Below are 27,487 nucleotides of genomic sequence, written 5' to 3'. Positions count from 1 at the left end.
AGTGTGATACATTCAGTTTCATTGGGTGATCTATTACAATGCTCTCTGTTCCAAACTCAAGCATGTGGCAGCAAATTCTTTGAGACATCCAGGTAATGCTGCAACATAAGGATCTAACATAGCTGTGAAGTATGCAACAGGACAATGGACAGCCTTCACGCTCACTGCAGAACAGAGTATTACTTTTGTTAAAATTGGACATTCCCAATGCTGGTGCTTGACGCAAACTCGCAGTTCTTTAAAAGAGCACATGCATTCATCACTCCATGGAACTGGATCTGGCACATCTTTGTGCGCAATTCTCTGAAGGGGTTTAGCAGTCAATGAAAAATGTGGACAACATTGGTGGCAGTTACCAACCCTTCCCAGAAACATTTGAAACTCTCTTTGAGTTCAGGGTGAGTTCATCTACAGAGTGGCAGTAATCTGATCTTGTGACACCTTCTGACTCCCTTTGCATTGTGATGTCCTAGATAAAGGATCTCCCTCTCACAAAATTGTATCTTTTTTGGTGACACCTATGCCCACTCACTGCCAGATGATTCAGTAATGCAATAGTGTCACATATGCAAGCCTCCTGAGTACATGTCGCTACCAATAAGTCATCAAGGTACTGTACCAGAACAGAGTGATTTGGCAGTACTAAAGACTCCAAATTCCTTTTCAATATTTGATTGGAAATGGAAGGACTCTCTGTATACTCTAGTAGGACTCTGCATCATGCTAAGACATGGTTTCCAAATGGGAATGCAATTAAAAATTGGCTATCCGTGTGCAAGAGAATGGAGAAGAAGGCTTGACACGAATCAATGACAGAAAACCACTCTGCTTCACAAGGAATCTGAGATAGTATCACAGCTGGATTCTGCATGATTGGACAACATGGTATCAGAATCTGGTTAACTTTGCGCAAATCCTGCACAATCTTGTACTTTCATTTGGATTCTGAATTTCCATAATAGGCAAATTTAACGGGCTTCCCATGATTTCTTTCAAGATCCCCTGTTCAATCTGTAATTCGATCAAAGGGGTTATGCTGCAATAGTCTCAGGACTCAGATTGTATGGTGGGGTTCGAGGAAATACTGCATTTGGTTTCAAAGTAATTCGTATTGGAGCTACTCCTTTGATCAGTCCAATATCTTTGCCTGTGAAATCCCAAACGTCTGGGAACATCATGTGTCTCAAATCAAGGGCTAAATCATTAATAGTTAGTAAAGGAAAAAACCTTCAACTCATGTCCTTTGTTTTGATGCTTTGAATGCAATATCCTCATCATCTGTGTTGTATTCTATTTCTTTCGGGGTACAACAGAGCAATTTAATTTGTACAATAGATCTATGGATTCTTTCTACCTTGAGAGGTAATTTTGGAACTTACGCTGTTCTCACAGTAGAATGGGTGGCACCAGTATCAACAAAGAATTATAAAGGTGTTCCATTTGCCTTGCAATCCACATAAGGACCACTCTGGTCTACCTCTAAGGATGCACCCAGCATGCATTCCTCCTCCCCCCTTAGGCATGTCATTGGGACAAATCAGAATCACTGTCATCAATCTGTATTATGTATTGTTGAGTTACGTTTGAATCCACTTCAGTTTATTCCTTTGAATGGGACCCCATGTTCAGATTATACTTCTGCACTTGGCCATTCAACTGAGGCATGTGGGCTTGTGTCATTGTCATGTGTGTATTATTCTGCCTTTGAGTTTGCAGATTCTGCATCAAATCACCTGTCTGGGTCTGTGAAATTTTACCTGGTGCTGTCTGCCCATTTATCTGATTCAGTGGATTGAACCTACACTCGCATTTTTAATGCCCCCACTTGCCACAAATATGCCATGGATGAGTCTTTTTCAATATTTCTATCTGAACTCCTCCTCCTTTGTCTTGTGTTGTCACATTTTGTTGCTGACCTCCAGCTACTCCTTGATTATCAGAGGCTTTAAAATATGCCATGCAGCGCAATTTCAGTGTTATGTTCATGGGCAATGTTAGTGCAAAACTCCTTTTGCACACAACCCTGTCATTTGTGCTAGCTTGCATCTAGAGCATACCTTATATTGATAAGAGTGCCTAAGCCAGAGTGTAATAAATCACCGACTAAGTCCATTCTTTTCTCATTAATAATTAAAAGACCCTGTAGGCCAGACCACAAAACATTTTTGTCTGGCATTACTACAGGTCCATTGAGGAACCGAAGGCAGTGTTTCGTGTGAACACCTGTACTAATATATTATGAAACAGATTTATGGAACTGGTAATGTGTGACAGGCATGTTTGTGCATATTTGTTGTGTTGCATTTTGTTGTTGTTGTGACATGCTGTGTTGTGTTTATACTATTGTGCTTTTGCTCTACATTATTGCATTGTGTTCTTATTGTATTCTCCTGTGATTTATGTGTTTTTTAAACTATTTCTAGTGTTGTGCATTGTTATGTTTTAATTTTGTTGTTATGATGCTATGTGTTATGCTGTGGAATTAGGTTCCATCTATATAGATGTCAATAAAGACTGCTACTATTTAAAGAAAAAACAGTAGCACTTGCCTTTAACGTTCCCTTGACAAGCAACCATTTACCACTGTCTAAGGCGGAAAAGTACTGCTGTCACAGCTATCCAACTACTTAAGACACTAGTCAGCTCAACACTGTGACAGACACATGTCATGAATTAGCACATTCAGTGCTCTCTTTTTGTGATTTGACCATCAAAATATTTGATTTTTCTCACTGTTGATCAAATATATTCTTCTTACTTTGCATGTCGACAAATTCTCTAATTTCATTTTAGAAAAACCATTTCATTTTCAGCCATATCTATGATATTTGTTCTGCTGAAGTATTTAAAGCATCCTGGCTCCTTGAAAGTAACACCAAGCTGTCAAAAATCTCAAATCAGCTAAAAGAGTGACCTTTGCCTAAAGTAAATATTTTATTATCAGTGACTCTCATTCATAGACAGTAAAGCCTTTCTTCAATTAAGACGAAAACATTTAATGTTCTGCTCAATTTGCATCAGCAAAAAAATAACCTTCTAGCTGTATGTCTTACAACAAATATAATGGTATACATTTCTCGACCAAAATATTTATTACATTGAGGAATTTTCGCGCTGATGCTCTGTTTAATATCAAGAAATAGCCCCATAGCTTAAAAAAAATCGTGACCTTTTGAGTTTTACGTGTAGGTGCTTAATGCAGATATAGAAATGCAAATTAACATCTGCTATATTTATTGCCTTTATATTGAACTTTTCAAGGTAACCTAAAGTACTGAATACGTAATTCTTCCTGGAAAGGCGTCCTACATAGATGTTCTAGTTAACAGTATGGGCCCAATGAAAGTAATTTGATTATTGATACATATATTGATTGTGGAGGCTAGTGTTCTTTTTATTGTAAAGCTAATACCCATTTCTCTGTGAATGTATTTTTTGCAGCTAAAAAATGACTGTTAAAGAAGTTATAGAAAACAAGAGATGATTCATGTTTCTTCCTACTAAGAATCTAAAGTCTCTGAAAAATTTGTTTTTCCTAGCCAATATTTTTTTTGCGTTAATATTTTTGGCACATTAGGATACACAACCTGCAGATTTTACCACTTAATGGGGCATATTCTCAAGGACTTATTGCCGAGTTATCAACACTTTCGCGCAGCAAAAGTGGCGAAATAATTATCGCCCCATTCTCAAGCCACGGATGAGAGCTACAACTAATGCTAATGATATGCAGAGTAGGCGTTCCCGTGGAAAAAAACACAAAAACACCACTTCCCGATATTCTCAACGAATAGCCAGATCTGCAATGCGATCCAAAAACAGGCGATTAGGCACTCTAGCAGCAGGGATTTAACACCTGCCTTTTACTGTTGTAAAGCGGGACGACTACCTACAGTATGAAAGGGAGTCTGTTGCATTGTCATTTTGCCTTTCCTGTTTCATTTCCTTTTTTATCATTATTTCCCTATTCTTTACATTGCCCCTTTAATAGATTGTATACTTATGATTGTGGCTCATGCCACTCTGTTGGTAATTCTATTTGGAATGTCATGAAAACAGTTATTGGAGTTTCAGCTGCTGGACTCTAGCTGTTGTACTGTGCTTCTTCAATTAAAGATTTACTTCATTTATCTGGATTTCAACTTTATTTATACCTTGAACTTTACAATTTGGGTAAGTCCATACTCACTCAAAATCTCACAAAATCTCACAAACAGTTTTAAGATGTTCAGTGTGAACCTTTTCATTACAGGAAAAAAATTATATATCGTCCTGGAAACACTTGACGTAATGTTGCATGTCTTTAAAAATATGACACATGGTCCTCTGGAAGACTGACGCCGCCGAAGCCAGTCCGAACGGCATCCCCTTAAATTGGAACAGCCCTTGGGGTGTGTGTTGTCACAGCGTGCAGTTCGAGAGGAATGGAATGTAGCGTTTTCTTCACGTACTCTCAGTGTGAGTGAAAGACGTTAGGCAGTAATTGAAAAAGAGTTGTTGGGGTGTGTTTGGGGAGTTGAGCATTTCCGCAATTATATTTGGAGAGCTCGGTTTATGTTGAGAACAGATCATAAGCCTTTAGTGTCTATTATGTCTCCTGGAGGTGGTTCGAAAGCTACAGCTCGCACTGCCAGACTGATGTCGCGGTTGCAGGAATATAGTTTTGACATTGAATATGTCCCTGGTAAAAGTAATGTGACGGCTGATTGCCTTTCCAGAATTCCATGTATTGAAGAGGGAGTGTGTGAAGAAGAAGAAGTTGTAACTAGCATTTCTGAAGTTGTTTCAGAAAAGTTTAGTTTTATCACTGAAGAAATGTGGAAGAAGAGTATGAGTGAAGATGAGGATTTGAAAAAGGTCATTGATTACATCAGAACGGGTTGGCCATCCAAAAATGATGTTCCTGTTGAAATGGTTCAATTTTGGAATGCATCCAGTGAACTTGTCACTGAAGGTGATTTGGTTTTCAGGGAAGGTAAGTGTATTCCTCCTTCATCTCTTCGTAGTCATATTTTAGATATGAGTCATGCAAGTCACTTGGGGATGTCATCTATGAAGAGGTTGATTAGATTTATTTTTTGGTGGCCTGGAATGGATAGGTTCATTGACCGAGTTGTCAGGGAATGTCGTGAGTGCATCAGGAGTGATAATATATATATGTGTAGATGTGATCCAGCTCCTTTAATTCCTTTTAAATGGCCGGATCAACCGTGGCAGAAAGTGGGTTTAGATATGGCAGTGCCTTTCAATTTTTTACCTCAAGACTGCAGATTTGCTTTGGTAGCAGTAGACTATCATTCAAAATGGCCTGAAGTCAAGTTGGTACCACATCCCAGTACTGATGATGTGATTTTGTTTCTTAAAGAAATATTTGCTCATGAGGGTTACCCAGAAGTACTAATTTCTGACAATGGTGTGCAGTTTAAGTCAAATCAAATGTTAGAATTTCTTAAGTTTTACAATATCAGGCATATGACTACAGCGTTATATGAACCACAAGAGAATGGACAAGTGGAAAGATATAATAGAGTACGGAAATAGGACATAATTTGGGCACGTCGTTTTGGTGTTCTTTGGGAGGAGAAATTGAGAGAAAAACTTTGTTGCATCGTGTGTGGACCGTCGGAAGCGCCGGAGGGACGCGGCTACAGTAACTGTGACTAGCTCGAGTTACGGTTTCGGACACGTGGACAGCTGACACGGTGTCCTGAGGAGTGACGCTGGTATGCGCTGACGTAGCGCACTCCAGGTCCAGTACAGGTTGAAAAGACTGAGAATAATAAACCCCTCATATGCCCTGATGAAATCGCCATAGAAGGAGCGATGAAACATGTCGGCTTGAGGAAAGGAACTTTTATGGTATATGAAATATCCATTTTTAATTAAGTAGTGCTCTGCTGCATCAGAATAAAACGGTAATAGCAAGCAAAGCACCACTACACAAATGATTTATTTTTCTTTTGGTGTTGTGGTTTGTTTGGGGTTCTGTTGAGTGTACTTTTGACACTGCTAACAGGTATCAGTGTTTTGATACGTTGGTCACTATTTGTGTTTTTCCTTCACTATTCTCACGTCCGCACTACTCTTCTGTTGAGTGCACGTTTGTCTTTTCACAATAGAGAGAGCTGCCAATGATGAGAAGTGGGTACACCGGTAATCATCAACCGGGAACCCCCTCGGGTTGTTCTACCGTGAGGTGCTCTCTCTATTCTTCACACTTTTCTAGGTGAATGTGCTGTTCCTGTGTGATTGTATTTTTATTGAACACGTCCAGACCTTGGAATTTATGTTATATAACATTTATTTCTGGTAGCATTTAAATTGTGTTTCTACCGGGTCTACGATTGTACTTGGATGTGTATTAATGAGTGAGGCATTAATTGTTTGAATACTGTTTGAGTGGGGGGCTGCCTCGCCCATTCCCCTCCCCCTGTACCCCTTCAGATTTTGTGCATCGTATAACACCACAGTCCACAACTGAAGTTTCACCTTTCCGTCTGTTGAGAGGTAAAGATCCCATTTCTAAATTATGTCCATGGTGGTTCAAGAATGCTGCGAAAAACTGTAATTCGGAAGTTCGTGTGGAGGAACTAGCTCAAAAATGGAAATTAAGCAAAACAAAAGCAAATTCTATTTTGATTCTCGCATGAAGGTCAAGGTGCCTTTGCTTATAGTTGGAGAATGGTTGAGAATAAGAAAACCAGGACATGTTGCTAAAAGAGAATATAACTTTGGTAAGCCGTCAGGTGGCAGGTGGCAGGACAAGTGAAAAGGTGAAAGCCAAACGTGGGAGCTCTGTGGGCTGCGGGACGGAAAGCGCATAATGGTGAGGCCGTCGGAAGCGGGCTTGGGTTTGGTTCAGTGCGTCCTGGAGACTGTTTGACTGCTGACTGATAAAATCTTCCAGCCCAGACTAGCCCTCGCTAGCGCCATATCTCGGCGGTCAGAGGTCACGGCATCGGAGCACCGGAGCAATCTTAAGTGCAAGCGCGGCTGCCCTTTAGCGGGCGGCCGCACCAAGAGAGTGCCCTTGGTACTTGCGGTGGCAACCCGATAGATCTGGTGCAGCATGCAGCCCGCAACAGCCTAGTGAGCCCCGCTTGCCATATTTTGCTACACTTGAACCCGAAAATGCCTGTACCTTGAACCCTGAACTCGCCTGAAGTTGTCCCAGCCACAGCACCCTCCCAGCAGCCACCCAGCATTCAGCACTTCGCATCCAACATCCAGAATCTACCATTCTACGGTTTCTAGCTCAGCTCAAGTTTTCAGCTTCGAGCCCACACCTCACAGCTTAAAGTTCAATGCCTCAGCAAACAGCTCACAGCCAGTGGCTCACACCAATTTCTGGTGCCCTTCTCGCTCCCAGACCTTTTTTGTCGCAGACCACTCGAATGCACCTTGTCTACCCCAGTTTCTCCAATCTTCCTACCTTAAGCGCCCTCATAGCCAAATTCCCCAGGAAGGGCGGCTGCAGCCCCTCTCAACAAGATTTTTTTTCTTTTCTTTTAAAGTATGAGATCGGGAAGGGTGAGAAAAGTACTAGCAAAGGCTGTGAAAAAAACAATGTAGGAGTAAAAGCACCTCTGAGTAATTTGGAAGGATTGGTCGAATTTCCACAACCCCCGAACAATCACAACAACTACTTCTCACGAGTCTACATACTGGCCGTGACCCGGATTTAGAACCTGTCCCCAAGCTCTTGCAGTCTTCAGTGCAAGACCGACCTTTCAAAGCACACCCACCATATTCCGCAGTTGACTGGATGGCTGCAGCGCAGGAACATCAGAGAACAGAGGCACTAAAACCGGGCACAACAGCCCCCCCAAGCCCAAGTCCAACGATTAAACAATCTACATTATGAGACTACTTCAGAAGCCAAGCACCATCAACACTCTCGAAGAGAAATCCCAGCACAGCAGACCCACCTCAGATTACCCCGCCAACAAAAACCATTGCATCTTCGAACCAAATTTTGATTCAGCCTATGATTCATGCAGTTGCTAATGAAGGTGAAAGTTCCTCTTTACAATATTCTACAGCAAAGACGTCCTCTCAAAGCACGGTCTCTGCAGAAGCCCCAGAAGGAAACCAACCGTCTGAGTCATCTGGACAGCCCTCTTTTGATCAAAATTCAGTTCAATTGGAACTGATTCTCTCCCAAGTCCCCTCTTTTAATGTTGCCAGTCCACCAATCGCTGACCTAGTCCAGAATTTAAGTCAGTTTTCCCCATTAACATCAAAATTGCCATCTGTAACTCTGCCCGACAGCCAAAAAAAGATCACTAGGGTTTTGACCCTTGAAGTTGTGTCTCATTTCCGCCTCCAATCTGACAATTCCAACTCGGAAAAGGCCGATCAAGTTGACCAATCCGGCAATTCAAAGGGATTGGGTGAGAATGTTATTCTTTCCCCACTGGATTTCTCATTTTTCTCATCAGCTCCTCAAAAACCTGCCGTTCAGGCAAGCCCATCAAGCGGCCTCACTGATCTCTGGTTTCAGTTATTGCAAACTCTCCAAACTTCGGCAGCAGCCCTAGCTTATCACTCGGACAAAATGGACGAGCAGGTGCACCTTTTGAACACGCTAGTGGTGTATACTGCAGGAATTGACAAAAAACTAGAGGCTCTCAATCAGCTCATTACGAACGCCCAATCTCAAGTACAACTGGTACAGTCGATGTGCTGCTGTTTCCCCATAATCGATACCTTATCATCTCTACCACAATTTCTCTCCTCAGTACTAACAGAAATAAAGAAACTCCCATTGCCAGAGTCACCAGACCTCACTCCCCCCAGCACCTAACACTGGCAAGCGCCCACCACTATTGAAGACCAATTCTCATCCGCCTCCCTGCGCTCCATAGAACCTGTTGACAGCAAATCAACTCCCATCTATTTAGTTCAACAAAAAAATAAACACAGGCTGTCAAAACGGCAAAGAAAAAGACTACGGAAGAGTCGGAACAAACATACAATTGAAACTAAAACCTTAAATGATAGTAGCCTCATCACTGCCAACTTAGTTCAAGCAAGTGTGCCATTACATACCTCTGGAGTAAATCTGTCTTTGAGCTCTGCAGCAAAAAGCCCAACTCCCCAGAGAGAATGCTCATTCTCCCACACCAAGCAAGAGGGCACCTTTCAAGACCAACAGCCCATTTCACAGCACCTTACGCAAGCAACACCTGGATTCAGTCGACCTCTAATAGCCGTGCCTAATCCTGTTACAAAACAACTGGGAACCAAATTTCCCACGACTTCCCCTCAGTTACCCGCCCGAGTAATCCTTCAACAGAGGTGGGTAAGCCCATCCATGTCCAATGTGCAGTTAAAGAACACGTTTACCAGATTTTTTCAAACGCTTCAAGCGATCAACAGTTGGCGCCTATGAGCAAAAGTCTCTCCACTTCATCCCCATCAACTAGAAACTGTGATCCGTCTTCCTTATTGGCAGTTGCATGTTCGATGAAGCAAGTTCCGGTTGTTAACCCAAAGAAATCAAAGCTTTTAATGATCAACCAAGTTCCAGCTCAGCCTCCCTCTAACTCAGGCACCCTACTATTGCTAACTCCAGAGTATGTTTCAAGAGGCCCCCACGACATTTTAAACCGAGGGAACATACTAAGACTGTGCAAATCATTTTCCGACTTGTGTTACCTGCAGTCCCACGACATAATCTCCATCAAATTTATTCCACCAACTGGTACTAATACGGGCAATACAACTGAATTAACGCTTGGGTCCTCAACAATTCGAGAACTAGTTCAGTCAAAAGCCAAACAATTAAAAAATTGGGGCATAATAATGTCAACGTTTAGCGCCCCTCTTTATCCATCAATTTTGGAAAATAACCAGACCCATACCCAGCCCCCAAGTGGCAGCTCGTTCCCTTTTTCAGTATTAAAGTCAGCAAGAAGTCGCTCTCCTATAGCAACCCAGGAGTACCCAATAAACCAGCAAAACCCCGAAAATATCGATTGGTCATGGCTCTCTGGAGCCCTAGTAAGGAGCCGGAATGATTGAAAAAACCCCAACCTTGGTCTGGCAATATGTTCCTGGAACATAAACGGCCTTGGTCACAAAATGAAATCAGCAGCCACCCTTGGTTTTCTAAAGGAACACTATCTTATTCTACTGCAGGAAATCTGGGCAACAGACAGCATTCCTATTGATGGCTACCTTGAATTTGCATCTCTCGCAAAACGACAATCCAAATTTGGCAGGCCAAGTGGCGGCCTGGCGATTTACGTGTCAACTAAACTTTCCCTGTCCATTAAGCAGCTAAAAATTGAGGAAAACTGGCTCTCCGGAATCCTTTTGGGCAATCATGAGATCAACAGCCAGCTCCTCCTTCTGAACGTTTACATATCCCCAGGTAGCATGGAGAAAAAATTAAGACTGGATTGCCTGGCCAATACCGCCTGCAACTTGCTCGGCGAATATGGCAGTATACCAAGCACAATTACAGGAGATTTTAACACCACCTTCTCTGTAATTTCCTCTATGAACCAGAATCAGCCCTGTCTATGGCTCCGTTACATCTTGCAACAAAGTCAACTCCTGTAGGAAACAGACCATCAAAACTGGGGGAGTATGCAGTTACCCAGTTAGACAGCATAGGCTACATCCTACTGAATGGTCGCTTCCCCACGGACACTCCTCCAGCCTGGACCCGAACCGATGGCCGAATCTTCTCCTTTCTGGATTTTGCCCTAGGTAGCATGGAACTTCTTCCTTTTATTAAGAGCTTTCGTATTGCACCACAAGGCGAGAGCGATCACCGGCCGCAGATTATAACAATTCATGCCAACATCCAGCGCCACAAGGAGCTTGCGCATACACACGCAGACTGCTACACGGAGAATTTAAAAAGGATGAAATGGTCAGACAACACGGCACCCTTTGTAATTGAAAAATGTAGAACATTGTTAACCCAACCACTCGCCACTGATTTCTCGCCTGTCTGCACCTGGGCTAGCTTTATTAACCAACTATTAGAAACAGTCCCACTGGGGCACTGACCACTTCGAATTTCAACCACACACTTCAACAGCTACAAAAAAGCTAAAGTGATGCAGAAATCGTGCCCTTCGGAAATGCAGGAAGAGCTCAGGTAACAAAACCGCTTTTAAAAACTACAAGCAAGCTGAAGCAGCTTTCAAGTTCGCAGCACGTAGGGAAAAACAAGCAGGCACGGATCAATTCTGGGTGAAGCTCCTCTATGAAAGCAAAAATCCAAACTCAAAGAAATTCTGGAGCCTTGTACATAGGGGTCAGCTTGGTGGATGCGGTCATGGTAGTGCAGACATCAGTGCGGACGAATGGTCCCTCTGTCTATCATCTCATTTCATGAGAAAGGATAAGGAAGCCGATTGCCCCACCCCTTCTAGCATGCCTAACTCAAAGGTACTAGCCTTGGAAGCTACGAAACCAACACGGCCAGGCCCCAGCTCTTCATTTATAAGTTTATCACTGGTACCCATAAATGCGGTTTGTGTGAATAACATTGTTTCCCTCTCAGAGACGTCTCCGACCTCGGAAGAACTAAAGCACAAGATTCTATGTTTAATTAAGAAAAATAGAGCCGATGGTGCACCTGGACCAAATGGTCTCCCCCAGGCCCTGTTTAAATCTGAAGCTGAATTCTGGTCAGTTCATCTGACCCCCCTGTTTTCTTATTGCAGGTTAAACAACACTGTCCCCGAGTCCTGGAGAGGTGCCATCATTCATCACATTTATAAGGGTGGGAAGAGAAATGACCCCAGCAACTACCGAATGATAGCACTTTTAGACGTTGAGTCGAAATACTACGCCAGCATTCTGTTGGACGAGCTACAGGTCTGGACCAAGGAAACAAGCAACTTCCTAGAGTTCAATCTGTCAAAAACAAAAACAATATCCTTTTGTAAGCAAAAGAAAAGGTGCGGTGGGTGGTATTTCAACAAGGTAAAAATAGAACCAACAACTCACTATAAATACCTGGGAATATTTCTTGACTCTAGAAGTTCTTTTGTCAAACAGAAAGAAGTACTGAGGACCAAAGCTCTGGCTTTAAAGGTTTTCGCCACAAAACTATCCAAACAAGCATTTGCAATGCAATAGGTCTCGCATTAGGAAAGTTTGAGCTATTGGTATTGTAAATGACAAATTTATTATTTATGTGTTGGTTTTGAAAATAGCGAAATTAATAGCTTTGTCATTTACAATGCCAATAGTTTTAACTTTCGCAAATGTGACACCTATAGCATTTGTAATGCAATATGTGTTGTATTTACGTGACTTAGATGTATTGCTACACAGGACGAGCAATGGTGCAACACACAGGACCAACTGGTGCTACACAGGACGAGTGATGGTACAACACACAGGACCAACTGGTGCTACACAGGATGGGCGATGGTGTAACACACAGGACCAACTGGTGCTACACAGGACGAGCAATGGTGTAACACACAGATCCAACTGGTGCTACACAGGACGAGCAGTGGTGCAACACAGGCTCCGCTAGAGCCACAGAGGACGAGCAATGGTACAACATAGGACCAGCCAATGGTGCACAGGAACAGCAGCTGTACTAACAGATGAGCAATGGTGCAACACACAGGAACAACTGGTGCTACACAGGATGAGCGATGGTGCAACACACAGATCCAACTGGTGCTACACTGGACGAGGCAACACAAGACCAACCATTGCTGCACAAGATGAGGGATTGTGCACAGGATCAGCAGCTGTACTAACAGATGAGCAATGGTGCAACACATAGGAACAACTGGAGCTACACAGGACGAGGCAACACAAGACCAACCATGGCTGCACAAGACAAGGAATTATGCAACACTGTGCCGGCTAATGCTTCTCAGGGCGAGGATTAGTGCAACAAAGAACGAGCGATGGTGCAATACAGGACCAAGCAGTACTGCACAGGATGATAAGTGGTGCAGCACAGGGCACAGACAATACCTGTACCACCCTGTGCTGTGGCGCAGGCAACGCCTACATCACCCCGTGTGTGGCACAGACAATACCTGCACCATCCTGTGCTGTGGCGCAGGCAATGCCTACACCACCCCATGCTGTGACACAGACAAATACCTGCACGACCCCCTGCTGTGGCACAGACAATACCTGCACCCAGTGTGCTGTGGCACATACAATACCTGCACCACCCCGTGCTGTGTCACAGACAATGCCTGCAAGACCCCAAGCTGTGGCGCATACAATACCTGCACCCCCTGTGCTGTGTAACAGGCAATACCTGCACCACCCTGTGCTGTGGCACATACAATACCTGCACCCCCTGTGCTGTGTAACAGGCAATACCTGCACCACCCCGTGCTGTGGCAAAGACAATACCTGCACCCACTGTGCTGTGGCACATACAATACCTGCACCCCCTGTGCTGTGTAACAGGCAACACCTGCACCACCCCGTGCTGTGGCACAGACAATACCTGCAACCACCCTGCAATACCTGCACCACCCCGTGCTGTGGTAAAGACAATCTAGGCACCATCCCTGCCCCAGCACAAGCCCTTCGCGTGAAGACAATGGAGGAGCCCATGTGCAAAGACCTCCTATGCACAAACCATCAGCTGCACGCCGGCACACCCTCTTCCTTGCATGTACCAGACCTTCTGAGCAGGTGCTTCGGAACAGGCTTCACCTGTACAGACCACAGGCGTCTCTACAGGTGCCACACGCCGCTGCACAGACCTCAAGAGCTCTGCCTTGAACACGGTGTCCAGCTCCTATGCAAATCACACCGGCCGCTGTACAGACAACACTCATCCGCCTATGGAAGAGGGTCAAATCGGATCGGTCCATGATCCGGGGAGCAGTGCCCCCCTCCCCAACCTGGTGAAAGCTGCACCCTACAACATACAACGGACACGTTCTGTGTAAAGGGGCCACTCTGAGCCTACAACGGAACCTGCTGCCCTTAAACGGAACCCGGCCCCATTACAGGGGAAGACAACGGACAAAGTGAACACTCGGCCTAATGCGCGCACCCTGGATAATGTGGGCTCCGCGGAGCGCCGGTACTTGTGACCGAGCAGTTCACGGCCGTGCTGCATGGAGTCTGCCACAAATGTTACCGGCACGAGAAACCCTGCGCGAAATCTCTTCCGCCCAAGATAACACGGAGTGTGGACCGTTCAGGACAGTTTACAGTGAGCTGTTGTATAGCGCCTTGGCTAAACGACGAGCCGGACGAGCCCCCACTGGGAGGAGAGCCGCCAGATTGCCCCGAGAGCCCCGTGTACACTTGCCTACTTGCAGCTGTGAGGCCCGAAGGTATGCCGGAAGCGTAGCAGTCCGCGGGTGCTCCCCGCACGCCACATACGCCTGAAGCGTACCCCTTCGCACCAACCTGCAGCGTCCTGGAAAGCACGCCACCCACTTCCTTTGGGCGGGACTTCCATCTTCGTCTCCCGCGCACGCACCCACGGAGTGCCTGAGAGAGGGGCTCCCATGCCTGAGGGAGAGCCCCGGCTACAGAAGTCCCGAATGGCGGTAAGTGGAGCTTAGTTTTAGGGGGGAAGGGGTGCGCTTGTGTGCTTGTGTGTATGTGTGTGTGTGTGTGTATGTGTGCGGTGGCGGCGGCGGGGGAGGGGGGTCTTTGTATGTGTGCGTGCGTGTGTGTAGGTGTGCTGGTGTCTGTGTAGGGGGTCTCTGTGTGTGTGTAGGTGCGCTAGTGTGTGTGTAGGTGCGGCGGCGAGGGGGGTGTGTGCCTGTGTATGCGTGTGGCTGTGTATGCATGTGCCTGTGTATGTGCGCATGCGTGATTGTGTGTATGTGCGCATGCGTGAGTGTGGGTGCGCGTGCACGCAGTGTAATCCAGCCGAAGAGAAGCGCGTGGCAGTTTCTTGTCCTTCATTCCCCCGAGTCAGCTAGCTATAAGTCTCCACCTTGGAGGCCAGACTCTGGCAAGAAATTCAGAAAAGTCAAGCCAGTAACAAATATCGGCTCCACTTGGACCATAGTTTACAACAACTCGGTGTTGAGGAATTCTGGGGAACAAATCCTTTACAGTCGGCATTAAAAGTAGTCATTAAGAAGAGCGTCAGGCTGTGGTCCTTCCATTCAGACAGGGCAATACTGCCAAAAAGGAAACACGCCTGGGCAGTGATCACAAAGTTTAAGCCTGGGGTTGTACCCCCCCCATTTATCAAGCACATTTGCACTTTCTTTGAAAAGAATGTTTTTGGCCCTAAGGATGGGTGAATGGCCTTTTTTAATGAATCTGCCAGAAAGGCGCCGACCAGATTACTACACGCACTGTAGGCTGTGTGGCTACCACAGCGAAGAACTGGAACACATAGCTTGTCTATGTCCCGCATTGCTCGACGTCAGACGTTTTCTACTGCGTGAAGAATGGAACAGGCTCGGAATTCGATCATGTCGCCAAGCCATAATAGCAGCTTTAAACCCGAGCAATACGCAGCTGAACATCAGATTAACAAACCTTGTAACAAAGGCGCTAAAACAGTTGGAAGCCATTAATGTTTCCAACCACTCCCCTTTATGGCAGAGTGGCACTCCATCTCTGGGGTCAGCATCTGCTCTCTAACTATCAAAAACCTGCCGACCCTAAGCTGGCCCTCGGTTGGAACATTAACCGCCAAGAAGGTCTCCAAGGTTCCAAAGTACAATGCAAATTTTGGACCTCTGTGTAATTTTATATACTGTTTTTTTCTTTTAAAGAATATGCTGCAACTGTTTTTATATTGTAAGGGTTTTTAACCATGTAACAATAAAGACTTTCAAACATTAATAGTAAGTAAAGGAAATAAGCCTTCAACTCCTGTCCTTTGTTTTGATGTTTTGAATGCAATATCATCATCATCTGTGTTGTATTCTATTTCTTTCAGGGTACAACAGAGCAATTAAATTTGTACAATAGATCTATGGATTCTTTCTACCATGAGAGGTAATTTTGGAACTTACGCTGTTCTCGCAGTAGAATGGATGGTACCAGTATCAACAAGGAATTAAAAAGGTGTTCCATTTGCCTTGCCATCCACATAAGGGCCACTCAGGTCTACCTCTAAGGATGCACCCAGCAAGCATTCCTCCTCCCCCCTCAGGCATGTCATTGGGACAAATCAGAATCACTGTCATCAATCTGTATTATCTATTGTTGAATTACGTTTGAATTCACCTCAGTTTAATCTTTTGAATGGTACCCCATGTTCAGATTATACTTCTGCACTTGGCCATTGAACTGAGGCATTTGGGCTTGTGGCATAGTCATGTATATATTTTTCTGCCTTTGAGTGTGCTGATTCTGCATCATATCACCTGTCTGGGTCTGTGAAATTTTACCTGGTGCTGTCTGCCCATTTATCTGATTCAGTGGATTGAACCTACACTCACATTTTTAATGCCCCCACTTGCCGCAAATATGCCATGGATGAGTTTTTTTCAATATTTCTATCTAAACTCCTCCTCCTCTGTCTTGTGCTGTCACATTTTGTTGCTGACCTCCTGATACTTCTTGATTATCAGAGGGTTTAAAATATGCCATGTAGCGCAATTTCAGTGTTATGTTCATGGGCAATGTTAGTGCAAAACTCCTTTTGCACACAACCCTGTCATTTGTGCTAGCTTGCATCTAGAGCATACCTTATATTGAAAAGAGTGCCTAAGCCAGAGTGTAATAAATCACCGACTAAGTCCATTCTTTTCTCATTGACAACTAAAAGACGCTGTAGGCCAGACCACAAAATATTTTTGTCTGGCATTGCTACAGGTCTTTTGAGGAACCTAAGGCAGTGTTTCATGTGAACACCTGTACTAATATATTATGAAACAGATTTCTGGAATTGGTAATGTGTGACAGGCATGTTTGTGCATATTTGTTGTGTTGCATTTTGTTGTTGTGGTGACGTGCTGTGTTGTGTTTATACTATTGTGCTTTTGCTCTACATTATTGCATGGTGTTCTTATTGTATTGTCCTGTGATTTATGAGTTTTTTAAAACTATTTATAGTGTTGTGCATTGTTATGTTTTAATTTTGTTGTTATGATGCTATGTGTTACGCTGTGGAATTAGGTTCCATCTATATAGATGTCAATAAATACTGCTACTATTTAAAGAAAAAACAGTAGCACGTGCCTTTAACGTTCCCTTGACAAGCAACCATTTACCACTGTCTAAGGTGGAAAAGTACTGCTGTCACCTCTCTCCAACTACTTAAGACACTAGTCAGCTCAACACTGTGACAGACACATGTCATGAATTAGCACATTCAGGGCCAGATGTAGGTAATTCTATTTTACCGATTCATAATTACCGAATTTTACCGATTCGGTATTTATGAATCGGTAAAATAGAAGTAGTCAGATGTAGGTAATTTTCTTCTCACATTTACCGAATCGGTAAGATTCGGTATTTACCGATTCGGTAAATACCGAATCGGTATTGCCCATTGATTTCTATGGGCCTTGAAGCCCATAGGAATCAATGGGCAATACCGATTCGGAATTTACCGAATCGGTAAATACCGAATCCTGCAAGGGTGCAGGGGGTGTCACTTTGACACCCTCTAGCACCCCAAATACAGGCAAGTGTGCCATGTGGCACACAGACATGCCCTAAGGGCATGTCTGTGTGTCACATGGCACAGGTGTGCATGCACAGATGTGCATGCACACCTGCATTCTGTATTTTACCACCCAATAGGATTGGGTGGTAAAATACAGACTCTAAAGGGCCTGTGGCACTCTCAGGAGTGTCACCTACATGTGGAATTACCGATTTTACAGAATCGGTAAATTTACCGAATCTGTAAATTTACCGATTCTGTAAAATGCTGGCCCCTACATGCCGATTCCTAAATACCGGTCGGTAACGGCCGTATTCGGCCGTTACCGACCGGTATTTCCTCTCCTACATCTGGCCCTCAGTGCTCTCTTTTTGTGATTTGACCCTCGAAATATTTGATTTTTCTCACTGTTGATCAAATGTGTTCTTCTTACTTTGCGTGTCGACAAATTCTCTAATTTCATTTTACAAAAACCATTTCATTTTCAGCCATATCTATGATATTTGTTCCGCTGAAGTATTTAAAGCATCCTGGCTCCTTGAAAGTAACACCAAGCTGTCAAAAATCTCAAATCAGCTAAAAGAGTGACCTTTGCCTAAAGTAAATATTTTATTATCAGTGACTCTCATTCATAGACAGTAAAGCTTTTCTTCAATTAAGACGAAAACATTTACTGTTCTGCTCAATTTGCATCAGCAAAAAAATAACCTTCTAGCTGTACTTCTTGCAACAAATGTAATGGTATACATTTCTCGACCAAAATATTTATTACATTGAGGAATTTTCGCGCTTCTGCTCTGTTTAATACCAAGAAATAGCCCCATAGCTTACAAAAAATCGTGACCTCTTGAGTTTTACGTGTAGGTGCTTAATGCAGATATAGAAATGCAAATTAACATCTACTATATTTATTGCCTTTATATTGAACTTTTCAAAGTAACCTAAAGTACTGAATACATAATACTTCCTGGAAGGGCGTCCTACATACATGTTCTGGTTAACAGTATGGGCCCAATGAACGTAATTTGATTATTGATACATATATTGATTGTGGAGGCTAGTGTTCTTTTTATTGTAAAGCTAATAACCATTTCTCTGTGAATGTATTTTTTGCAGCTGAAAAATTACTGCTAAAGAAGTTATAGAAAACAAGAGATGATTCATGTTTCTTCCTACTAAGAATTTAAAGGTCTCTGAAAAATTTGTTTTTCCTAGCCAATATATTTTTTGCATTAATATTTTTGGCACATTAGGATACACAACCTGCAGATTTTACCACTTAATGGGGCATATTCTCAAGGACTTATTGCCGATTTATCAACACTTTAGCACAGCAAAAGTGGCGAAATAATGATCCCCCCATTCTCAAGCCACGGATGAGAGCTACAACTAATGCTAATGATATGCAGAGTAGGCGTTCCCGTGCAAAAAAACACGAAAACACCACTTCGCGATATTCTCAACGACCAGCCAGATCTGCAATGCGATCCAAAAACAGGCGATAAGGCACTTTAGAAGCAGGGATTTAACACCTGCCTTTTACTGGTGTAAAGCGGGACAACTACCTGCAGTATGAAAGGCACTTAGCCCGACCCTTTTTAATATCTATGTTACCCCACTAGCTAAACTAATAAGATCATTTGGGATGGAGGTAGTCTCGTACGCAGACGACACTCAAATCCTCGTCTCTCTTCCCCGTTCCGATGACCTAATCGCCTCCAAGTTTAGATCTTGCATGGAGGCGGTTGGTCAATGGATGATCCGGAACTCCCTGAAACTGAATGGGGAGAAGACAGAGGTGATGGTGTTTGGGGGGAAAGAAAACATCTGGTCAGCCAACTGGTGGCCTGACTCCCTTGGAACTTGTCCTTCCCCCACTTCCTCTGCTAAAAATCTCGGGGTGTTAATAGATCCCGCCCTCGACCTAGGCAATCAGGTGAGCAGAACTGTTTCCACCTGTTGGGGCCTGATCCATACTCTGCGGAGGGTCAGGAAATATCTCTCTCTCCAGGCAAGAAAACAAATAGCTGTGGCTCTCATCGGCTCGCGTTTGGACTATTGTAATGCGCTGTATGCTGGACTTAATGAAGGTCAGCTGCAGCGCTTACAGGTAGTCCAAAACGCCATAGCTAGATTTGTCCTGGATTTACCCAGACGCTCGTCGGCCACTGCAGCAAGGAAAACATTGCACTGGCTGCCGATGGAACATCGAATCCGCTTTAAGGTCCTTTGTATGACCTATAGAGCCATCGCTAAAAAGAGTGATACTGGAATAGGATCCATCATCTCCCTCTATGCCCCCCAAAGGAACTTGCGCTCCTCTGGTAAACTGCTTCTGACAGCCCCCCGTGTAAGAAGAGCCAAGTGGGGAGGCAGAGCCTTCTCCACCCTTGCCCCTAAATGGTGGAACGAACTCCCTTTGGACCTGAGATCTCTCCCATCCCTTCAGAACTTCCGCACTGCCTTAAAAACCCTTCTTTTTAGGCAAGCCTATGCCTAAGGTCCTAAGTTTTCTTGATCTTCCTCTGATCTTCTGTTAGGCGCCTTGATACCTGCGGGTCATTGTTCTGCGCAATATAAATTATTTTTCAATTCAATTCAATTCAAAGGGAGTCTGTTGCATTGTCATTTTGCCTTTCCTGTTTCATTTCCCTTTTTATTATTATTTCCCTACTTTTTACATTGCCCCTTTAATAGATTGTATACTTATGATTGTGGCTCATGCCACTCTGTTGGTAATTCTATTTGTAATATCATGAAAACAGTTATTGGAGTTTCAGCTGCTGGACTGGAGCTGTTGTACTGTGCTTCTTCAATTAAAGATTTACTTCATTTATCTGGATTTCAACTTTATTTATACCTTGAACTTCACAATTTGGGTATGTCCATACTCACTCAAAATCTCACAAATCTCACAAAATCTCACAAACAGTTTTAAGATGTTCAGTGTGAACCTTTTCATTACAGGAAAAAATTAATATATCGTCCTGGAAATACTTGACATAATGTTGCATGTCTTTAAAAATGTGACACTTGGGGCCATATGTATCAAGGCCAAATGCGTTCGCAAACGCCGAAATTCGCAGAATTTCGGCGTTTGCGAACCCATTTTCTCAAAATGGTATGTATGAAACAATTTGGGTGCAAAAGAAGGCATCGCAAAATTTGCCATTCCTTATTTTGCGATTGCATTTAAGGAATCGCAAATTTTGCGATTCCTTAAAAGCAATGTATCAAGGAATTTTTTTTTCCAAAATGCCCTTAAGGAATCGCAAATTACCACCAACTTCTAGTTGGTGGTAAGTTGCAAATTCTCTTAAAAAAGCATTTTTTTAAAAATCCAAAGGTGCCATGTGACGCTCATACATGCCCTTAGGGCATGTATGTGCGCCATAGGCGCACACATGTCATTTTCAGGGGTGCAGCAGGGTGTTCTTGAGACACCCCTGCACCCTTGAAATTATTCTCAATTTGCGATTAGCAAATTGCGAATCGCAAAATTGAGAATAATTTCACATTCATTCCTATGGGCCTCCTGGCCCATAGAAATGAATGGGAAATTATTCCTTAAATCCGATTAGCAAATTGCTAATCGCAATTAAGGAATTTTAAGAGATCGCTAAAAAAAGCGATTTTCTACATACATACCATTTTGCGATTTCTAAATAGTGATTCCTTAAAAATCGCTATTAAGAAATCGCAAAAGGGTATGTTGATACATATGGCCCATGGTTCTCTGGAAGACTGACTCCACTGAAGCCAGTCCGAACGGCATCCCCTTAAATTGGAACAGCCCTTGGGGTGTGTGTTGTCACAGCGTGCAGGGCGAGAGGAATGGAATGTAGCGTTTTCTTCACGTACTCTCAGTGTGAGTGAAATACGTTATGCAGTAGTTGAAAAAGAGTTGTTGGGGTGTGTTTGGGGAGTTGAGCATTTCCGCAATTATATTTGGGGAGCTCGGTTTATGTTGAGAACAGATCATAAGCCTTTAGAGTCTATTATGTCTCCTGGAGGTGGTTCGAAAGCTACAGCTCGCATTGCCAGACTGATGCCGCGGTTGCAGGAATATAGTTTTGACAATTGAATATGTCCCTGGTAAAAGTATTGTGACGGCTGATTGCCTTTCCAGACTTCCATGTATTGAAGAGGGAGTGTGTGAAGAAGAAGAAGTTGTAACTAGCATTTCTGAAGTTGTTTCAGAAAAGTTTAGTTTTATCACTGAAGAAATGTGGAAGAAGAGTATGAGTGAAGATGAGGTTTTGAGAAAGGTCATTGATTACATCAGAATGGGTTGGCCATCCAAAAAGGATGTTCCTGTTGAAATGGTTCAATTTTGGAATGTATCCAGTGAACTTGTCACCGAAGGTGATTTGGTTTTCAGGGAAGGTAAGTGTATTCCTCCTTCATCTCTTCGTAGTCATATTTTAGAAATGAGTCATGCGAGTAACTTAGGGATGTCATCTATGAAGAGGTTGATTACATCTATTTTTTGGTGGCCTGGAATGGATAGGTTCATTGACAGAGTTGTCAGGGAATGTCCTGAGTGCATCAGGAGTGATAAGATGTGTAGATATGATCCAGCTCCTTTAATTCCTGTTAAATGGCCGGATCAACCGTGGCAGAAAGTGGGTTTAGATATGGCAGGGCCTTTCAATTTTTTACCTCAAGACTGCAGATTTGCTTTGGTAGCAGTAGACTATCATTCAAAATGGCCTGACGTCAAGTTGGTACCACATCCCAGTACTGATAATGTGATTTTGTTTCTTAAAGAAATATTTGCTCATGAGGGTTACCCAGAAGTACTAATTTCTGACGATGGTGTGCAGTTTAAGTCAAATCGAATGTTAGAATTTCTTAAGTTTTACAAGATCAGGCATATGACTACAGCGTTATATGAACCACAAGAGAATGGACAAGTGGAAAGATATAATAGAGTATGGAAATAGGACATAATTTACGCACGTCGTTTTGGTGTTCTTTGGAAGGAGAAATTGAGAGAAAAACTTTGGTTGCATTGTATAACACCACAGTCTACAACTGAAGGTTCACCTTTCCGTCTGTTGAGAGGTAAAGATCTAATTTCTAAATTATGTCCATGGTGGTTCAAGAATGCTGCGAAAAATTGTAATTCGGAAGTTCGTGTGGAGGAACTAGCTCAAAAATGGAAATTAAGCAAAACAAAAGCAAATTCTATTATGATTCTCGCATGAAGGTCAAGGTGCCTTTGTTTACAGTTGAGGAATGGGTGAGAATAAGAAAACCAGGACATGTTTCTAAATGAGAATATAAATTTGGTAAGCCTAATAAGATTGTAAAGGTTAATCGTAACAGTATTGTTACACAAGACGATAGAGTATGGAATGTGAGACCTATTGCAAAATGTGCTTTTATTTCTTCTTAAACGTTTAGTTTTTTCCTTAGGGAAGAGGTGTGTTGCATTGTCATTTTTCCATTTCTGTATAATTTCCCTTTTTATTGTTATTTCCCTATTCTTTACCTTGCCCCTTTAATAGATTGGATACTTATGATTGTAGCTCATGCCACTCTGTTGGTAATTCTATTTGGAATCTCATGAAAACAGTTATTGGAGTTTCAGCTGCTGGATGGAGCTGTTGTACTGTGCCTCTTCAATTAAAGATTTACTTAATTTACCTGGATTTCAACTTTATTTATACCTTGAACTTTACAAAGCCCAGCCCAGAGCCACATCTGAAGACCAACAAATAGCATGAAGACATTGATCATGCAACTCGGAGACCCAAAAGGGCCACAACACCCACCACCAACACCCCCATGCCCCCCGGACCCTCCGGTGACCCCCCGACTACCATAGAGGCAGCGCAGAACAGGACAGCAGACTTTCCAAAAACAGCATGGCCCCTCAGCCACACAATAGCAGAATGTGGGGAGAGGTGGGAACCAAGTATGTGTGAAGGAGGCAAGTCACCCATGAATAGGAATGCACACAATGCCAAGTGTCTTGAGCCCAAATATCCACGGACTCGATAATTCTCGTTTCGGTGCCTACTCGAGTCACAGGTTCACACTCTGCAGCTCTGGACATCAGCTTGCTTAATCTCCACTACGGCCCCCCCGCTGCGGGATGCCTGGCTTTCACCTTGGGGATGCCCAGTACGGGTATCTCACAGGGAAAAACCAGGACGGGTTCCCAAGGCAAGCGCCGAGATGCCTACGGGTAATCGAGCGCTATATAAGAACGCATAATAATAATAATAATAATAATAAGTGTGGCAGTGATGTGCTGCACAGACCTAAGTATGCAGAGCATAGACCTGTTCATGTGGACATATACTGCTGGTGTTTGTAGTGTTGTGGACAGTGGACGCAACCATGTCACCTCAGGCAGTGGGTAAGAACTTGGACATGTAGCTAAGTCGTCTCCACCTGTAAGCGACAGTGTTGCAATGTAGCATGCACCCGGAGGAGTGCAAGACCGCTCGAGGTCCAGGATCATACATGCCAAGTATTGTGTGTATCTGTTCTGCCGCAGCATGAGCCAAATGACTAGCCACATTAGCAGCACCAGTACAGCCAGGCAAGTACTCTACATCTGTGTCCACCCTATCCATACCATAGGCCTACACTCACGTGGCCCACCACCTTCAACGGCCCACATCACAGTGTCGTTGTGAGGCTTGTGGACATGCACAGACAGGCATGACAATACTGTGCCATAGGAGTGCAAGTGATTCAATTGCGCAGCGCACATAAGTAAATGGGTTCGGGGGAGGGGGGAGCAGCTGTGAGGCAACGTAACACACAGTGATGCTGCTCATATGCCACATGCAAGACATGTCAAACATGAATCCCAAAGTCGCACACATCCCAAATCCCACCCCTAACAAGCCACATTACATTTCCTGAATGCAAGCAGATGACAAACTAACATTAGGGATGAAAGCTTCTTTGTTTGAACTGTCAGGCAGGAGCACATCTGCACCTCTGACCTTGGAAATGCATGTGCCCAGCAACCCCTGACAGATACCATAGCAGCTGATGATGACTCCCACACTACACACAGCCCGATGAAGGAACAACGTATTAACACCCCACAGACAGAAGTCCTTGCTCAAAGTTATCTTGCATGGAATGGCCTTCGCACTTACTCCTACACCATCCCAGGCGTACAACCGTTTCACACTAAATCATCCACAGAACTGGCGCAGGTCAGAACAGTGTTGCTTTAACCAGAGCCACTGACACAATGGCAGAACATTCCGGACACATGCATATCCCCTGTCACGTGGAACAGTACCATGCACGTATGCAGCATTTACTGAGGGCATTGCCATTGACAGTCCTGTGGATCAGTTACCGGCTAAGCTTCCGCCTTGCCAATGTCACCTGCGTTCAGCCTGTGTTGCATTGTTAATCGTGCATATTCGAGTGGTGCATGGATGACTGCCTATCCAACAGGATGGTAGCTGAACTGGATTTTGACATGTGTGTGTGCCCCCTGTTGGCCCACGACCAGGAGTGTCACCTTGATACCCATTTATGGGATGCCTTGATCCTTGGCATTCATGCTGGCAGCTGGACCTGGGAGATTGCACAAATCCTTGTGTGCAGTGACCACATTGAAGAGCTCCCCTATTGGGCTGTAGTGCAAATTGGTGAAAGTGGGCGGATGCAGCACATCTGTCTGGACCTGCTAATGGATGGACTCGCCGTCCTGTTTGATGAAGTCGACAACAACCGCATGTTGGAAATATTAGCCTACGAAGCTGCAATAGCTTTCATGGACGAATAGCTACGTACCTGCAGCCTCAACAGTTTGGAACACATTGCACATGTCCCGACACCTTGTTGCATCTTGGAGATCTGGTCACATATCCCACGACAACAGTGGACATGGCTGCATTCACCTGGACACCGAATACATGAGCGGACAACAACACGGCTTAACACACACCTGTGAAAGGTGAGGCACTCCCCAGGAGTGGACAGCAGTGCTTGGCAATGTTCCACATTCTGACATACTGCTGCATTGGTCTGCATGTTGTGACACTTATCTTGCCTGTACTGACACGCCTATGCAAATAAAGTCTACGCATCTTCACTTGTATTCAACTGTGATGAGTGTTGATTTGAATAACAATGTTTGCCTCAATGCCTTTCTGGGTCACGGCCATACAGGCTCATTGATAGCAGTACCCAGGTAGTACCTTTCTGTGGAATCACTGTCCCTACATTCATCCATACTTTCATTCTTGATTTATCATGGCCATGACACATCTCTGTGAATTGGAATGTTTAATTCACATTCAGTGAAGTGTTGAAGCTGGACCAGTATAGGGCCATGCAAGCCCCACTTTACATTGTTGGCCCGTGGAGGGACCAATACATTTCCCAAATGAACTAAGCATTGCAATAAAAAAAAACAATACAATTAATTAGTAAAAGATCGACATAATGAGCAATGCTTTCATCCATGATTTTTTGCCCAGGTGGACTATTTACATAAGTACCATATTGGAATGGAATGGAATGGAATGGAAGGGCATTTATAGAGTGCATGGCTACCTGGAGGCATCCCAGCGCTAAGTCACTGACACAGGGGGCCATAGGGACTAGGGAAAGAGCAAGGTCTTTAGTTGCTTCCGGAAAGCCATGTGGTCCGAAATTACGCGGAGGTGGAGAGGCAGGTAACTCCAGAGTTTGGAGGCATTATGTGAAAAAAATCTGCCACCACTCCTAGGTCTCTTGATCTTAGGGATCTTTGCCAGATGTAGATCATCTGATCGAAGGTTCCGACTGGCTTTGTAGGGACGAATCATATTGGAGATCGTGGGTGGGTTGAGTTCTTGCCATGCTTTGTGTACCAAGCACAGAGCCTTAAACCTGATCCGCTCCTGAACCGGGAGCCAGTGGAGGGTGCGAAGGGCCGGTCTGGCCGACAGCCTGTTGGGTGTTCCCGTCAGCAGTCTTGCTGCGCTGTTTTGAACGGTTTGAAGATTCCTGACTGCAGAGATTGGAGCGCCTAAGTACAGTGCGTTCCCGTAGTCCAATCTGGAGAGTATTAGTGATTGGACCAGTACTTTCTTCGCCACCGGGGGAAGAAGGGGAAGGACCTTTTGTGCCATTCTATGTAGGCTGTAGCAAAGGGCTACTGTTTTCCTGGCTTGAGTCCTGAGACTGAGATCCTGGTCCAGCCATACCCCAAGGCTCTTAATTTCTGATTTTGGGGTAGGGGCTGGACCCATGCTAGAGGGCCACCTCAGACTGGAATTAAAACTGATAGTGTTACCCAAAATCATAATCTCTGTTTTTCCTCCATTGAGTTTGAGCTGGGAGTCGTCCATCCAGTTTGAGATGTCATTTAGACTGAAGTAGAGAGTATGAATTTCCTCTTCGGGTTGATTGAGCCCGACCACCAGCTGAGTATCATCACCGTAGGTGACTATACGAATACCATGTGGATCTATTCTGGCTGCTAGCTTGGGACATGTAAACATTGAAAAGGGTTGGGCTGAGTGAGGAGCCCTGAGGCACCCTGCACCGGAGGTGTGTAGGTTTGGAGACAGTATTTTCATCAAAACCTGATAGGTTCTTCCCTCTACAAAGAGGATAGCCATTGGAGCGCCATGCCATCCACTCCTATGTTCCTGAGTCGCCGGATCAGAATCAAGTGATTCACCGTATCGAAAGCGGCGCTCAGCTCAAAGAGTAGAATGGCGGCCGAACCTCCTGAGTCCAAGATTTTCCTGCTCTCCTCTACCACTGCCAGTTAAGCCGTTTTGGTACTTTGGCGTGGTCCAAAACCGGTTTGGGAGGGATGGAGCAGGTTATGGCTTTCGAGAAATCCGGAGAGAGTTGAATTAACGTGTTTCTCTGTTACCTTGCTTATGGCCAGGAGAAGGGATATGGGGCGATAGTTGCCCAGATCTGCCGGGTCCAGATTGGGCTTTTTTA

The sequence above is a fragment of the Lissotriton helveticus genome, chromosome 8 (assembly GCF_964261635.1).
Source record: "Lissotriton helveticus chromosome 8, aLisHel1.1, whole genome shotgun sequence".
Classification (NCBI taxonomy): Eukaryota; Metazoa; Chordata; class Amphibia; order Caudata; family Salamandridae; genus Lissotriton; species Lissotriton helveticus.
This window is presented reverse-complemented; position numbering follows the sequence as displayed.